Raw genomic sequence first — 11,144 nt, forward strand, 5'->3', positions numbered from 1 at the left:
CACGCTGGTTACAGCAGGAGCGGCGGCTGCAGGGAGCTGCGGAGGCGTTCCCCGCTGGGACCGCTCTGCTGCCGACCGGGGGTCCCACCAGCGCGGTGGGGAGCGGCTCCTCTGCAGCAGACGTGTCCACCAAGGAGCTGTCAGGAGCGCGTGGTGTCCTCTGTGGCACCCTGACACCCTGGCGAGCTCTGACGGATGGCTCATTGCTCAGGGCAGGCTGACATAACGGAGCAGTTCCGAGAGCACCTTGGCTGCACAGGTCAGCAGAGATGCAGAAGGCATAATTTTTCATATTGTGCTCCTTGTATCCTACAATTCCTTCTGTAATGGACTAGCAAATTACCACACTATTTAAAAGGTAGCAATTTATAGCATTTTGATAACTGCATGCTCCTGAGGCTATATCATCTGTGCCTGTGGAGAGAATGAATCAGAGTGCTCCCTTCACCACAACAAGGGCATGGGCAGGTAGAAGTACGACCACAGCTGAGCCTCTGCCATCCCAACACGTCCCCTCGGTGCAGAGCAGGGTTTGTCAGGCAGGATCCTCCCTGTCAGGCATGGGCCGTCTCTCTCCCATTCCTGCTCATTTCAAGGTGTTTCTGGTTTGGGGACCTGCTGAGCTTCGTGCTCACCCATTCTTACCATTTCCTCGCGCAGTCCCCAGAGCCCGGGCGGGCATTTTTTGTCTGGGTGCCCTCAGCAGCTCTTGTGTCTGCACGGTCTCCGGTCACGCGGAATTACTTTAGTCCCCAGGAGGGGTCTAGGTGGTCGCTCCCACAGAGACACTGCGATGGTGACAAAGCAGCAGGGCTCACTGAACCGCGCTGACCCTATCACAAAGCCCCAGAGACAGCAGGAAACTTATCTGAAGTTCTCTCCTTGCCTCTTGGTGGGAGTGCACCTTGGGGCTCCATCCCACGTGCAGCTGCCCTCATGTCTGTGTGCTGTCTGCAAACGCGCTCTGGCCAGCGTGCACATGTCTAGATGGCTCATTCACCAGGTTTTAGCTATGAGCTGCCCCTCTGCTGCTGTTCTACTCTGATGGCTCCTCTGCTGCACGGGAGAAACCTCCTTTCATTGCCAAGAGGAATCTGAAGAATTGAGTGCCTGAAGAATTTGCATGGAAACATTCATCCCTCTCAAGTCAATGAACTGTCACCCCAGGTGATGGCAGCAGCTCAGCTCTTCCTGCACGACCTGCCCTGTGCAGCATCCTTTCCCTTCAGCAGAGCCGCCAGGACCGTGTGCTGGGGACGGGAGCGGCAGGAGCAGAGCGCGGGTCTGGAGCCCGGGCAGCGGCAAGTGTCCCCATCACACAGCAGTGACGGCAGAGCAGAAGGTGCTGGTCCAGCCGCACGGGGCTGCTGCTGCCTGGGGACGGTGGGATGGGGGGTCACTGGTGCAGCCCCAGCACTGTGCGTTCTCATCCCCCGCAGAGCTGCTGAGAGCAAAGTCCCAGGAAGCCAGGAAAATGGGATGATAGTACTGGACTTGGAGGGCATGTCTCCTCCAGACGCTGATGCTGCAAAATGTGCAAGCCACAGCAATTAATTCTCTCCAAGAGCAGGTGTGTGTGCCTGCTAAGTGTACTTGGCTGCACGTGTGCAGGTGAAGCCGTGCATCTGTGTTTGAGCAGACATTTGCAGCAAGTGTGCATGTGAGCATACACGTTTGAGAGCAAAGTGTTCCTGCATTAGTACCAGAGCAACATTTTTTATTAACTATCTGCTTTCCCTCTGGAGTGATGTAACTCTGCTCCATGCAGCAGAGATGGGTGCAATTAATCGGATGGATAAAAGTGGTTAATGCACCTTGGAGAAGTATAATTTAATTGGAAATTATTATTGCATGCCGCTCCTATGTAAAGAGTGTGAGAATCTGCACTAATGACTTTGTTATGAGCATGACTTTTAATTGCTATATGGTTCTGTGGTTTAAGTCTTTTTCTGGGTATGCTTTTGTTTCCCGGAGATGTGGTGTGGGATGCTGGCTGCAGTGACACACTGGGGACGAACAAGGCGCATCCCAGTGAGTTGAGGCAGTTTCTGAGTCAGTCCTGTTTGTGCTGAGTCTGAGGTAGAACTAGAATCACTGATTTGCCTTTGAAATCTGCAGAAGTCAGCTCTGTTTGCAGTGTGCCAAGGACTGCTGGGCAGCAGCACTCAGGGCTGGCACAGCAGCCCACACCCCGGCTCCTCACTCACCCCGATTCCCCGAGGTTTGCTTTCCCGCAGTTACGCTGACGGAGGCTGAAGCCGTTCTCTGCCGCGCTGTTTGCCTCGCGGTTTGGCATCGCCTTTCTCACCATGTCTCTGCCGATTTGAACACAGCCTGTAGGACACAGCTCCTTCCCTCGCTGTGTCCAGCGGGGCTGCAGGCAGCACGGGCAGGTTGTGCCGAGCGGCACGGGCGCTGCAGCGGCTCTTGGTACAGCCGCGAGGGCTGTGGGTGCCGCGGGGTTAGAGCCGGTGACGTTGGCCGTAGTCACAAAGCTCCTGCGCAGGGATGTTCACCCGTGGAGCTAACGAGCAACAACTGGATGAGAGGTAGAAAATTAAGCCTGTATAAGCTGCAAAGACGGCAAACTAAGGAAGGGAGACTTTCTCCCCCACAGAGCGGTGAAATGCTCCCAGTTCACAGGCCACTTGGGGAGTGTTTTACAGCCCCTTGGGTTTTGCTGCAACACAGGAACGGTGCTTACACAGGTGGTGAAGATATGGTTTTTAAAGGCATGGAAAATCCTGCGAGTAGACAAGATATCAGGCTGTCATCAGCACAGACGTATCTGTGTGTTGTTTTCCTGTTTCGCAGGCTCACGGACAGGTGCCGCTACAACCAACAATTTTCCCTTCCTTTTTTCCTTTGCTTTTACAAGTATCTTAAACCGAACTCCTCTTTGCCAGCAGGAACAGAATGCATGGCGAGGTATAGAATTAAAAAAATCAGGATTTTGAATACATCAAGGAGAAACGGGGGAAAGTTTCTGTTGGATGTAAACCCAAGCAATCCCACTGAGCTCGCTGTGTCCCCCTGGCCGTGCCGGGGAGCCAGGGGGGCCGTTGCCCTTCACCGGGAGCAGCAGCTCAGCAGCCCTGCACCTGCATTTCAGTGAACTAAAATACACAGTTGAGAGAGAGAAGAGAAATTCGATTTTTAAGTCATTTTAAGCCCAACCACCAGCTCACCCTGGTCAGAGCTGGTGGAGCAGGAGGGGCTGCTGGCTGCACTGCACATGCTCGAGTCCAGTGCTGTTGTGCCCCTGTTTAGGAGCTCTAAATTTGTTCATGAATCTGAAAGGAAACAAAAGGTGTTCTTTTAAAGTAAAAATGCCATTCATAAGTTCTGTAATACGTATTCTATTTGAACTTAGTTTAAAAAGTGACCTTTAAGCATTTAGTTCACTCACTTCGATGTTAGATACAATTTTCTCCAATAAATCTTGTTTTAGCTGTTGCTTTAAATTAAGTAAATTCTCCACCTGCAGGGCTGGTAAACAGCAGTCGCATCTTCCAGAGATTTTCTGGCCGTTGAGTGGAAGCGTGATGTGCAGATCTGTGGATGTCATTCAGCAGCTCTGAGCTTCGCTGTGCCGTGAACCCCGGCGTCCTGCTGTGTTTGCTGTGCTATTTCCACTCGGATCCGTCTTCCCAGGGCATGTCGTTTGTTCTGCCTGTGTGGGAAGCGTTTATCATTATTTCCCAACTATGTGCAGATGTTCCTCTTTAGTTGATTTAAAATTGATAAAAAATCATAATCAGTAGTGGAGTCCTGGCCCTTATAAACAGGATCTCAGCAAGCAGGCAGTGTCTTTGCTACTGGGTCCAGAAAGACTGAGGCTTTGCAAGAAGTGTTTCCTGTCTTGTTTTCTAAAGATGGAGCAGTGTATTGCTGAAAAAGACACGGAACACAGCTCAGCTGTTCCCTGTACCTAAAAAGTGAGAAATATAAAGTATGGAGAGCCAGTGTTGCCTTGGTCAGAGGGACTAAACTTGGAAAGGTGCTCAAGAGAGGGTCCTGCCGCAGCCGAAATCAGATCAGAACCCGGGGTTTGTGCAGCAGAAGCTGGAGAGGCTGAGGAGGGTGCAGAGCCCAGGCCAGGGCGTCCCAGAGCCCTGCTCCAAAACGCTCGTGCCAGGGCTTGCCAGGTTTCTCTTGCCTCTCCGGTTCTGTAACCCTGCCCAGAGCGGCAGGCCCGGGGGATGGAGGTGGAGGCTGCTGTTCGGGAAAGGGCTCTTGGTACCACCGGCACAGTGACCCCGTGCCCGGGCGCTGCCGCCCTGCGAGCAGCCCCTGCCCCTGCGGGGGGACAGCGGCGCCTGCGCCGCGCCCCGGGCAGCTCGGCCGCGCGCGGGGGCCGGGTGGCCCGACCGGCCGTGCCCGAGCGGCAGGAGCGGGAGCAGCGCGCAGGGCAGAGCCGGCGCTGGGGTGACCGAGCAGGAGGCACTCTGGAGGTGACAAAGGCAGAAACCTCAACACCATCCAGCGGGTAACAACAGCCCGAGGAGGGCACTAGTGCCTGCCTGGTAGCTCAGGTTTTGTTTCAAGTGTGTGTGTTGTGGAGGAATCAGTGTAGACAGAGGGGCGGAGGGGACGGTGGATCTGAAACAGTCCATGGCTCTGTGTTTGAATTTTGTGGGTTTTTAAACCGGTCCAGAACCCGTCAAAGGAATTAGGAAAGACACAACCTGTAAATAAGCCCAAGACACGCTACGTAAATTTAAACACAAAAGGAAGAAGTCCATATGGGCTCACCATTTTCCTTGACAGACTCTGCTGTGCACCTTAAATTCCAGAACCATTATTTTCCTCTCTGGTAGTGAAGCACAGCAAAGGCAGAGCGAGCAGGCTGCCAGGGATCACAGGCAGCCCTCAAAGCTGCAGCTTTGCCGTGCAGAATCAAAACCCAGCGTTTGTTATTTATTCACCACAGAGAAAAAGGAATGCTGAAGCGCTGCGGGGAGGAAGAAAGGGAGGGTGTGCGTACGTGTGTGTGTGTGTGCACAGGAGGTGGGGAGCGCCCACAGCCGCGCTCCCGGGGCTGCCGAGCGGGTCCCTCGGCGTCAGCCCAGGCTCAGGCCGAGCTCGCCAGCGGGGCCCTGGCAGCCCCGGCAGCTCTGCCCTTGCTTTGCACAGCCCATGCTCCAGCCGGGGGAGCTGATTTTTTATTTAAGTGCATTTGAAATGCTGATAGAAGATGCCCCCAGGTCCAAGGCGTGCTGGCGGTGCCGGGGGGTCCGGCCGAGGCCGGGGGCTCTGGACGGGTGGGGTGTGTGTGGCTGTGCCTCCCGCGGGGTGACAGGGGCAATGCGGGGAGTCAGGTCCCCCCGGGCAGCCCTCCCTTGCAGAGCTCCGGGCTGGGCTGTGGTGCTGCCAACACACCCTCTGCTGCTGCACCTCTCCATGTTTTTGCTTTTGGCTTAGTCTGAAGCGAGGAGTTGGTCATGCCTGTGAAAACCAAACGAGCCAGCCCGCAGAGACACTGCAGCGTCTGCTGGAGGCTTCACTGGAGCGCAGCAGATCTCATGCTTCCAGCGATCCTTTTACTTGCGCTCTGCACCCTGCCCGGGCCGGAGCCGCTCCTGGTGCTCACGGTGTGCGGGAGGCTGCGGCTGCCCGGGCCCTGCCGAGCTCCGCGGACGGCAGCTGGTGAGCGGCCGCTCCGTGCCGCTCCGTTTGTTCCGCACAGCGGGTCGAAGCGAGTGTTGTTCTCCGGCTGCACATCGATCCAGCTCCCCTGGGCCCATGTGCAAACAGAGACGGGAGGGGCGGCGGCTGCCGAGCGTGTTTTCATACTGTCCTCGCAGCGCTGGGGAGAAGGCAGGCGAGACAGGCACAGCGGTGGGGAGTTTACCGAGGGACACGCTAATTGTGTCTCCAGGTCTGTCTGTTCCCCAGCAGGTGCCCAGAGCTTTCCAGCCAGTCTCTCCATCAACACAGATTCCTTTAAAAACCTGCTCCAGGAACCACTGCAGCGAAGCTGTAACCCCGGGCGCTGCAAGCCCAAGGGATCACAAGAGTCTGTGTGTCCGTCTGCAGCCGGGGAGGCTGCGCCGGGGCAGGACCGGGGTCTGCGCGGCTCCCGCTCCCGTCCCGCCAGCAAACGGGTCAGGTGCTCGTGGTGCTGCTCCTCTGAGTGCGCTCACAAACTGAGCTTTTTAATAAACAACACGAGTGTTTTCCCAGACCACATGCTGAGCTGTATTCAAAATACATTTGTACGAACATCAATTTTTAATGCAATTTATGCCAAATGTTGTTGCAAAAAGCAGCCGTTAACATGACATTAATTCAATCACTGGAAATACCGTACGTGCTGCTAAACGAAAACATGTTATTAGTCAATTAGATTAACTGGATGTAACTCCTCCAAACGCAATGTATTATGGTTTCTACATGGTTAATTACGTTGTACAAATTACATGGCAATAAGGCTTAGCACTGGACACGCACATACAATTAATACATAAGCAGAAAAAACAGCTTGCGATTCACAGTTGAACTCTGTAAAAAATATTTGAAATAGAAATATCTTGCAAGCTTGAAATAAAGGGACAGAATTATGCTTGATATTATAATGGGAACAGGGCAATTTCTAAAAGAGCCAGGAAGGTCTTTGCTATGAGATCACAGATGTTCATGGTTGCTTTCATAATGAGTTTTAATCTGCTCTAAAGAAAACATTTTAATTTTAAACAGAAATACTCCTGGCCCTGGTGAAGTCCCTCCCTGTGCAGGAATCTCTCAGTGCCCACGCAAGTGACAACTTTGCTGCCTCCTCCTTTGTTTGTGTTTTGGGATGAATTTGTGCCCACTTGCGGGGAGCCGTGCCAGACTCTGGCACCAGGAGCGGGCGCGGTGCCTGGCAGCCTCACAACGCGCCGCGGGCTCCGCAACCCACCGCACGGCATCTGGCACCGCCAGCGGGGCGGCGGGGGGACACCGGCTGCTGGGGGTCCCACAACTCTGACCCCTCGGGGGTTCCGCAAGTGCCCAACCCAAGGCCCCTGGAAGGAGGAGGCCTGTGGGGGTCGGGGACATGGGCTGGCGGCTCCCCCTCCCCTGGGACCCTGCGCTACAGAAACACCCAGCTGCCCTTCATCCTGCAGACGGAGCATACGCAGCAGGCGGGGGAGCTCTGCAAGTGCTGCTGTTGCAGGAATTATCACAGTTCGTGGAAACGGGACTGTCTCCTCCTCAGGTGCTCACTCGGCACCTCGGCAGTGCTGCAGGGCTCAGGAGAGCCGAGCCCAGGAGAGCTGGGCCCAGGAGAGCTGGGCCCAGGAGAGCTGCACCGGGAGCGCGCTCTGCCGGAAACCCGGCACCGCAGTGCTGAGGAGGAGGCGACCAGGAGTGTGAGTAGGGGGAAGGAGGAGAAGTTGAGTGTGGATAAGTAAAGCACAAGGCACAACACGAGCAGGCGGTGCTCGCGGGCTGCTGGGGGTGTGTGCGCTGGCTGGGGAGGACAGGCCAGCTCCTGCTCACAGGTCTGGTACCAGCGCAGAGACGGGCGCTCGGGCAAAGCCGAGGAGGAGCCGTGCAGAGCCGGGGCAGGTGGAGGTGCTGGTGTGCTAATGGAGGTGCCGGTCACAGTCTTGCAGCAGCGCCTGTGCAGACAGGCCCGTGCCCAGAGCAGGTCTTGCATCACGGCGTGTGGCTGGTGGGGCTGGCTGCACAGGGTGTGCGGCCACCGGGGTGTGCAGAGAGACCGTATCGCCTTTGCAGGAGCCAGCCCCTGTCCGTGCACGCAGCTGCCCAACCTGTGCTCTCAGGCCCCTGCGCTGGCGCTGGTGGCCGGGCTGGGAGGTGAGAGGTGCCGGCGGTCGGCACCCAGTGACCTACAGCTCCCGCGGCCCCACCGGCGGGGGTGGGTGGCTGCCTGCAGCCCCTGCCCCAGAGTGCCCAAGGACGCACCGATATCGGCAGTCTGCCAGCAATGGGCTGAGATTTAATTTGACACAACCAGGGGCCGGTTCGGGAGCCGAGGCGGTGCAGTGGAGTATAGCTTATTGGTTTCAGCGGGAGCGGAGAACGATTCGAGCAGCCTCTGTTCTGCTGGTCCAGACACACACCACCGCTCTGTTGACTTAGCAGCCGCCACTGACAGAAAAGTGATAAAGCTCTTGGAGATATTCCTGTCTCATCTGTCTCGGGTAAATCAGAGGAAGGCTGGAAACATCAGAGGAGGAAAAATGCAAAAGCAATAAAGAACTCCTGACTCTCATTGAAGGCAGAAGCTGGTCCAACATGACCACTGGCAACATAGAGATTTCACATGATCAGGGGTTGCTTACTTGAGGAATTGTTGATTATTTAGTGGCTGCTTAAGGGACTGGGGGGGAGAAAAAAAAAAATCAAAGCTCCTGCTGTTTGCAGGTTGATGAAAGGACTGCATACTGCCCCTCTGCAGCCCTTGTTTACCACCAGCCTTACCTGCTCACCGTAGCTGGAGAGATTTCTGACTGCTTGCTCAGAAATAAAAGGAGCCGAGAATCAATCATTTGTTTACATTGTATAACTTGTTGAAAATCAATTGGCTCCACATGTTGCAGATCTGATTGCATTTTGTTAGCGGTCACAGGGAATGGTTTTCCCTTGACATGCCTGTGCTCGTGGTTTCTCCAATGCATCAATTGTACCAAGCTTTTAGGATAATTGAGACTGAGCAACAATCCCCTTTATAAATATTAACTCTGATATGCTTGGGAAAGTCTGCCTCTCTTGGATGAATTTTTAACTAGCTTTTTAATCTATTGCTTCTTGTTAGAAAAGCAGGAGCGTTTCTTGGTGCCTGATTTGTGTCTCCAGCTCCAGGAGAGCAGCGTCCCTGCAGCCCCCGCTGCCGGGCAGGGACCCGCTCCTGCCCGCCGGGGTGACCCGCGGGTGCTGTGGGCAGGGGGGCCGCACCGCCCGGGGGGCACGGGACAGGAGAGGCTCCGGCTCAGCAGGGCCCCCGGGGCTCCCACCACGCTGGGCTCTGCCAGGACAGGCTGCCCGGGCCCGGCACAGTGACCAGCAGCGCTGGCGCGGGCTGGTCCTCCGTGCGCCATCAGTGCCAAACCCGGGGCTGCTCCGCTTTGCCATTGCTGGGTGTTTTCTGTGCTCCTCCATCTGCTGTTAGTGTTGCCCTGTGGGGAACTGGAGGCTGAGGAGCAGAGAGTGCTCTGGGTACAGCCCGTCAGCAGAACTGCTGGGCCCAGGTCTGGACGTGGCAATGGGCAATTCCCAGCAGCGCAGCACATGCAGGGCTGCCGGTGTGTCCCCGTGCCTGCCTGCCCGTGTGTCCCTGTGCCTGCCTGCCGGCGTGTCCCTGTGCCTGCCTGCCGGTGTGTCCCCGTGCCTGCCTGCCCGTGTGTCCCTGTGCCTGCCTGCCGGTGTGTCCCTGTGCCCTGCCTGCCCGTGTGTCCCCGTGCCTGCCTGCCCGTGTGTCCCTGTGCCCTGCCTGCCCGTGTGTCCCTGTGCCTGCCTGCCGGTGTGTCCCTGTGCCCTGCCTGCCCGTGTGTCCCTGTGCCCGCCTGCCGGTGTGTCCCTGTGCCTGCCTGCCTGCCGGTGTGTCCCTGTGCCCTGCCTGCCCGTGTGTCCCCGTGCCTGCCTGCCGGTGTGTCCCTGTGCCCTGCCTGCCCGTGTGTCCCCGTGCCTGCCTGCCGGTGTGTCCCCGTGCCCTACCTGCCCGTGTGTCCCCGTGCCTGCCTGCCTGCCGGTGTGTCCCTGTGCCCTGCCTGCCCGTGTGTCCCTGTGCCTGCCTGCCGGTGTGTCCCTGTGCCTGCCTGCCCGTGTGTCCCTGTGCCTGCCTGCCCGTGTGTCCCCGTGCCTGCCTGCCGGTGTGTCCCCGTGCCTGCCTGCCCGTGTGTCCCCGTGCCTGCCTGCCGGTGTGTCCCCGTGCCTGCCTGCCGGTGTGTCCCTGTGCCCTGCCTGCCCGTGTGTCCCTGTGCCCGCCTGCCGGTGTGTCCCTGTGCCTGCCTGCCTGCCGGTGTGTCCCTGTGCCCTGCCTGCCCGTGTGTCCCTGTGCCCGCCTGCCCGTGTGTCCCTGTGCCTGCCTGCCCGTGTGTCCCCGTGCCCTGCCTGCCCGTGTGTCCCCGTGCCTGCCTGCCGGTGTGTCCCCGTGCCTGCCTGCCGGTGTGTCCCCGTGCCTGCCTGCCGGTGTGTCCCTGTGCCTGCCTGCCCGTGTGTCCCTGTGCCTGCCTGCCCGTGTGTCCCCGTGCCCTGCCTGCCCGTGTGTCCCTGTGCCCTGCCTGCCCGTGTGTCCCCGTGCCCTGCCTGCCGGTGTGTCCCCGTGCCTGCCTGCCGGTGTGTCCCTGTGCCCTGCCTGCCCGTGTGTCCCCGTGCCTGCCTGCCCGTGTGTCCCCGTGCCTGCCTGCCCGTGTGTCCCCGTGCCCTGCCTGCCCGTGTGTCCCCGTGCCCTGCCTGCCCGTGTGTCCCCGTGCCTGCCTGCCCGTGTGTCCCCGTGCCCTGCCTGCCGGTGTGTCCCCGTGCCTGCCCGTGTGTCCCTGTGCCCTGCCTGCCCGTGTGTCCCTGTGCCTGCCTGCCGGTGTGTCCCTGTGCCCTGCCTGCCCGTGTGTCCCTGTGCCCTGCCTGCCGGTGTGTCCCCGTGCCTGCCTGCCCGTGTGTCCCTGTGCCTGCCTGCCCGTGTGTCCCTGTGCCCTGCCTGCCCGTGTGTCCCTGTGCCCTGCCTGCCGGTGTGTCCCCGTGCCTGCCTGCCCGTGTGTCCCCGTGCCTGCCTGCCCGTGTGTCCCCGTGCCTGCCTGCCCGTGTGTCCCCGTGCCCGGGCTGCCCTCACACAAGGGTCTGCGGAGCAGCACAACCCTGAGCCTCACGTGTCTGTGTGCCATATCCAGCACTAGCAGACAGCGACTGTGCTGTGGAGAGATTGGTAATTGTCCTGATCGCTGAACTTTGGCTCAGGCCTGGGAGAAGCGCTGCTGGGTGGCGGGTGTGTGACAGGACGGCGGGTGTGTGACGGGACGGCGGGTGTGTGACGGGACGGCGGGTGTGTGACGGGACGGCGGGTGTGTGACGGGACGGCGGGTGTGTGACGGGACGGCGGGTGTGTGACAGGACGGCAGGTGTGTGACAGGACAGCGGGTGTGTGACGGGACGGCAGGTGTGTGACGGGGACGGCGGGTGTGTGACGGGACGGCGGGTGT

Source organism: Caloenas nicobarica, chromosome 14, assembly GCF_036013445.1.
Source record: "Caloenas nicobarica isolate bCalNic1 chromosome 14, bCalNic1.hap1, whole genome shotgun sequence".
NCBI classification, from domain to species: Eukaryota; Metazoa; Chordata; class Aves; order Columbiformes; family Columbidae; genus Caloenas; species Caloenas nicobarica.